The sequence below is a fragment of the Syngnathus scovelli genome, unplaced genomic scaffold (assembly GCF_024217435.2).
Source record: "Syngnathus scovelli strain Florida unplaced genomic scaffold, RoL_Ssco_1.2 HiC_scaffold_343, whole genome shotgun sequence".
Lineage (NCBI taxonomy): Eukaryota > Metazoa > Chordata > Actinopteri > Syngnathiformes > Syngnathidae > Syngnathus > Syngnathus scovelli.
Genome location: NW_026061437.1, coordinates 3,557 through 10,000, shown reverse-complemented (window position 1 = coordinate 10,000; position 6,444 = coordinate 3,557).

Below are 6,444 nucleotides of genomic sequence, written 5' to 3'. Positions count from 1 at the left end.
TGACGGGCCATTCGCAGATTTTTGCCCGGCCTGTGTTTAAGGAGGCGGCCGGTACCTCCCTCCTTGGATGACCTTCTACCCTTGACGGGCCATTCGCAGATTTTTGCCCGGCCTGTGTTTAAGGAGGCGGCCGGTACCTCCCTCCTTGGATGACCTTCTACCCTTGACGGGCCATTCGCAGATTTTTGCCCGGCCTGTGTTTAAGGAGGCGGCCGGTACCTCCCTCCTTGGATGACCCACTACCCTTGACGGGCCCATTCGCAGATTTTTGCCCGGCCTGTGTTTAGGGAGGCGACCGGTCCTCCGTAGCTTGATCGGATTTCCCTTCCGGCCTGTGTTTAAGGAGGCGGCCGGTCCTCCGTAGCTTGATCGGATTTCCCTTCCAGCCTGTGTTTAAGGAGGCGGCTGGTCCTCCCCGGTCGGTTGCCAAGCGACCGGGACCCGCAAGTGGGCAGGAACCGTCCACCCAACGCCGGCGAGCCGGGGCCGGTGGGGGCCCTACCAAGGCGGGTCTAACTTCAGGCGGTGCAAACGGGGGAGGGGGGTAAGGACGGCTGCCGGGAGCAGACAGCCGTCCCCGGGAGGGGGTAGTAGCTTCGCGGCGGCCGCCGGGAGCAGACGGCCGTCCGCGGATTCTGCCAATGCCTGTAGGACTTTGAATATTTCACAGCCGTGCTGTGGCACTTAGAAAATTTTTCAGAGATGTGGCACTTAGAAAGTTTTTCAGAGATGTGGCACTTAGAAAGTTTTTCAGAGATGTGGCACTTAGAAAGTTTTTCAGAGATGTGGCACTTTGAACATTTTTGAGAGATGTGGCACTTTGAAAATTTTTGAGAAATGTGGCACTTTGAAAATTTTTGAGAAATGTGGCACTTTGAAAATTTTTGAGAAATGTGGCACTTAGAAAATTTTCTCTCTCTCTCTGGAAGTGCCGTGCCTTCTTCAGTTCTGCTATCCGAGCAGGGGACGCTTGCTGGCGGCCGTTACCAGCGCTCGGACCAGGCCCAATTGATTTGCATGGAAAACAATTGCGTCCCCCATGCTCGTTCTGACTATATTTTGCGAAAGGGGGGTAAAGTGATGAGTACACTAAGTGGGGGGACCAACCCATGTACTCTAGAAAAAGTACATGGGTTGACAAAAGACCAGTTCGTACTGCACCCCTGGTACCCAAACCCCTGGTACCTTTAGGCACTTAGAAAAATTTCGCCCAAATTTGGAGGTCGCTCCAGGGGAAGAGGCCGAATTTTCGCCTATTACGGCCGACCGCGGGAACCAGCCGAGGCGGACGCTTTTCGGCGCAAGAGCCGTTGGCACTTAGAAAATATTCGCTAAACTTCAAAGGACCTCCAGGGGAAGAGGCCGAATTGTCACTTTTTCTGGCCGACATCGGGAACCAGCCGAGTCGGACTCTTTACGGCGGAGCAGCCGTTGGCACTTAGAAAATATTCGCCAAACTCGGCCGGACTTCCAGGGGAAGAGGCCGAATTGTCACTTGTTCTGCCCGACATCGGGAACCAGCCGAGTCGGACACTTTAAGGCGGAGCAGCCGTTGGCACTTAGAAAATATTCGCCAAACTTGAACGGACCTCCAGGGGAAGAGGCCGAATTTTCACCTGTTCTGGCCGACATCGGGAACCAGCCGAGTCGGACGCTTTTCGGCGCAAGAGCCGTTGGAACTTAGAAAATATTCGCTAAACTTCAAAGGACCTCCAGGGGAAGAGGCCGAATTGTCACTTGTTCTGGCCGACATCGGGAACCAGCCGAGTCGGACTCTTTACGGCGGAGCAGCCGTTGGCACTTAGAAAATATTCGCCAAACTCGGCCGGACTTCCAGGGGAAGAGGCCGAATTGTCACTTGTTCTGCCCGACATCGGGAACCAGCCGAGTCGGACACTTTAAGGCGGAGCAGCCGTTGGCACTTAGAAAATATTCGCCAAACTTGAACGGACCTCCAGGGGAAGAGGCCGAATTTTCACCTGTTCTGGCCGACATCGGGAACCAGCCGAGTCGGACGCTTTAAGGCGGAGCAGCCGTTGGCACTTAGAAAATATTCGTTAAACTTGAAAGGACCTCCAGGGGAAGAGGCCGAATTGTCACTTGTTCTGGCCGACATCGGGAACCAGCCGAGTCGGACGCTTTAAGGCGGAGCAGCCGTCGGCACTTAGAAAATATTCGTTAAACTTGAAAAGACCTCCAGGGGAAGAGGCCGAATTGTCACTTGTTCTGGCCGACATCGGGAACCAGACGAGTCGGGCCCTTTAAGGCTGAGCAGCCCTTGGCACTTAGGAAATATTTGCCTTAACTCGGCCGGACTTCCAGGGGAAGAGGCCGGATTTTCACTTGTTCTGGCCAACATCGGGAACCAGCCGAGTCGGACACTTAAAGGCTGAGCAGCCGTTGGCACTTAGGAAATATTTGCCTTAACTCGGCCGGACTTCCAGGGGAAGAGGCCGGATTTTCACTTGTTCTGGCCGACATCGGGAACCAGCCGAGTCGGACACTTTAAGGCTGAGCAGCCGTTGGCACTTAGGAAATATTTGCCTTAACTCGGCCGGACTTCCAGGGGAAGAGGCCGATTTTTCACTTGTTCTGGCCGACCGGGGGAACCAGCCGAGTCGGACACTTTACGGCGGAGCAGCCGTTGGCACTTAGGAAATATTCGCCAAAATGTTCCGGACCTCCAGGGGAAGAGGCCAAATTTTCACTTGTTCTGGCCGACCGGGTGAACCGGCCGAGGCGGACACTTTACGGCGGAGCAGCCGTTGGCACTTAGGAAATATTCGCCAAAATGTTCCGGACCTCCAGGGGAAGAGGCCAAATTTTCACTTGTTCTGGCCGACCGGGTGAACCGGCCGAGGCGGACACTTTACGGCGGAGCAGCCGTTGGCACTTAGGAAATATTCGCCAAAATGTTCCGGACCTCCAGGGGAAGAGGCCGAATTTTCACTTGTTCTGGCCGACCGGGGGAACCAGCCGAGGCGGACACTTTACGGCGGAGCAGCCGTTGGCACTTAGGAAATATTCGCCAAAATGTTCCGGACCTCCAGGGGAAGAGGCCGAATTTTCGCTCGTTCGGGCCGACCGGGAGAACCAGCCGAGGCGGACACTTTACGGCGGTTGAGCCGTTGGCACTTAGAAATTATTCAGACTTCCATCAAACACACATCGGCCTTTTGCCGTCACTGCCCGGGATGGGCACCGTGGTAGCTCGGACAGTTCGCGTGACAGCTTCCGCTGGCACTTAGACAATTTTTAAAATGAAAATAAACAGTTCTGCACATACGTGCCGACTATATTTTGCGAAATGGGGGTAAAGTGATGAGTACACTAAGTGGGGGGACCAAGTACATAAAGCCCACCCCTGGTACCTCAGAGAGGCCGAATTGACACATTTTGTGTCCGACCGCGGGAACCAGCCGAGGCGGACGCTTTTCGGCGCAAGAGCCGTTGGCACTTAGAAAATATTCGTTAATCTTGAACGGACCTCCAGGGGAAGAGGCCGAATTTTCACTTGTTCTGGCCGACATCGGGAACCAGCCGAGGCGGACGCTTTTCGGCGCAAGAGCCGTTGGCACTTAGAAAATATTCGTTAATCGTGAACGGACCTCCAGGGGAAGAGGCCGAATTTTCACTTGTTCTGGCCGACATCGGGAACCAGCCGAGGCGGACGCTTTTCGGCGCAAGAGCCGTTGGCACTTAGAAAATATTCGTTAATCTTGAACGGACCTCCAGGGGAAGAGGCCGAATTTTCACTTGTTCTGGCCGACATCGGGAACCAGCCGAAGCGGACGCTTTACGGCGGAGCAGCCGTTGGCACTTAGAAAATATTCGTTAATCTTGAACGGACCTCCAGGGGAAGAGGCCGAATTTTCACTTGTTCTGGCCGACATCGGGAACCAGCCGAGTCGGACGCTTTTCGGCGCAAGAGCCGTTGGCACTTAGAAAATATTCGTTAATCTTGAACGGACCTCCAGGGGAAGAGGCCGAATTTTCACTTGTTCTGGCCGACATCGGGAACCAGCCGAGTCGGACTCTTTACGGCGGAACAGCCGTTGGCACTTAGGAAATATTCGCCGAACTCGGCCGGACTTCCAGGGGAAGAGGCCGAATTTTCACTTGTTCTGGCCGACATCGGGAACCAGCCGAGGCGGACGCTTTTCGGCGCAAGAGCCGTTGGCACTTAGAAAATATTCGTTAATCTTGAACGGACCTCCAGGGGAAGAGGCCGAATTTTCGCTCGTTCGGGCCGACCGGAGGAACCAGCCGGGTCGGACACGTTACGGCGCAACAGCCGTTGGCACTTTGAAAATATTCGCCAAAATGTTCCGGACCTCCAGGGGAAGAGGCCGTATTTTCGCTCGTTCGGGCCGACCGGAGGAACCGGCCGGGTCGGACACGTTACGGCGCAACAGCCGTTAGCACTTAGAAATTATTCGTTAAACTTGAACGGACCTCCAGGGTTAAGAGGCCGAATTTTCGCTCGTTCGGGCCGACCGGAGGAACCAGCCGGGTCGGACACTTTACGGCCCAACAGCCGTTGGCACTTTGAAAATATTCGCCAAAGTCGTCCGGACCTCCAGGGGAAGAGGCCGAATTTTCGCTCGTTCGGGCCGACCGGAGGAACCAGCCGGGTCGGACACTTTACGGCGGAACGGCCGTTGGCACTTTGAAAATATTCGCCAAAATGTTCCGGACCTCCAGGGGAAGAGGCCGAATTTTCGCTCGTTCGGGCCGACCGGAGGAACCGGCCGGGTCGGACACGTTACGGCGCAACAGCCGTTGGCACTTTGAAAATATTCGCCAAAATGTTCCGGACCTCCAGGGGAAGAGGCCGAATTTTCGCTCGTTCGGGCCGACCGGAGGAACCAGCCGGGTCGGACACTTTACGGCCCAACAGCCGTTGGCACTTTGAAAATATTCGCCAAAGTCGTCCGGACCTCCAGGGGAAGAGGCCGAATTTTCGCTCGTTCAGGCCGACCGGAGGAACCAGCCGGGTCGGACACGTTACGGCGCAACAGCCGTTCGCACTTAGAAAATATTCGCCAAAGTCGTCCGGACCTCCAGGGGAAGAGGCCGAATTTTCGCTCGTTCGGGCCGACCGGAGGAACCAGCCGGGTCGGACACGTTACGGCGGAACAGCCGTTGGCACTTTGAAAATATTCGCCAAAATGTTCCGGACCTCCAGGGGAAGAGGCCGAATTTTCGCTCGTTCGGGCCGACCGGGAGAACCAGCCGAGGCGGACACTTTACGGCGGTTGAGCCGTTGGCACTTAGAAATTATTCAGACTTCCATCAAACACACATCGGCCTTTTGCCGTCACTGCCCGGGATGGGCACCGTGGTAGCTCGGACAGTTCGTGTGACAGCTTCCGCTGGCACTTAGAAAATTTTTAAAATGAAAATAAACAGTTCTGCACATACGTGCCGACTATATTTTGCGAAAGGGGGGTAAAGTGATGAGTACACTAACTGGGGGGACCAAGTACATAAAGCCTACCCCTGGTACCTCAGAGAGGCCGAATTTTCGAATTCTGAGGCCGAGCTGGGGAACCAGACGAGGCGGACACTTTTCCGAGCGAGAGCCGATGGCACTTAGAAAATTTTCGGCTAAGTCGGCAGGACTTCCAGAGCGAGAGGCCGAATATTCGTCATCTGTGGCCGACCGGGGAACCAGCGAAGGCGGATAGGCGGTCACGGAGGTCCCGCCGGCTGGTCCGCGGGCCAATTTGGGTCCCGTAATTTAGCGGTCGCGGTCCGGAATCCACGCCGAGCGGGGAACCAGCGGAGGCGGATAGGCGGTCACGGAGGTCCCGCCGGCTGGTCCGCGGGCCAATTGGGGTCCCGTAAGTTAGCGGTCGCGGCCCGGAATTCGCGCCGGCCGGGGAACCAGCGCAGGCGGATAGGCGGTCACGGAGGTCCCGCCGGCTGGTCCGCGGGCCAATCGGGGTCCCGTAAGTTAGCGGTCGCGGCCCGGAATTCGCGCCGGCCGGGGAACCAGCGCAGGCGGATAGGCGGTCACGGAGGTCCCGCCGGCTGGTCCGCGGGCCAATCGGGGTCCCGTAAGTTAGCGGTCGCGGCCCGGAATTCGCGCCGGCCGGGGAACCAGCGCAGGCGGATAGGCGGTCACGGAGGTCCCGCCGGCTGGTCCGCGGGCCAATCGGGGTCCCGTAAGTTAGCGGTCGCGGCCCGGAATTCGCGCCGGCCGGGGAACCAGCGCAGGCGGATAGGCGGTCACGGAGGTCCCGCCGGCTGGTCCGCGGGCCAATCGGGGTCCCGTAAGTTAGCGGTCGCGGCCCGGAATTCGCGCCGGCCGGGGAACCAGCGCAGGCGGATAGGCGGTCACGGAGGTCCCGCCGGCTGGTCCGCGGGCCAATCGGGGTCCCGTAAGTTAGCGGTCGCGGCCCGGAATTCGCGCCGGCCGGGGAACCAGCGCAGGCGGAT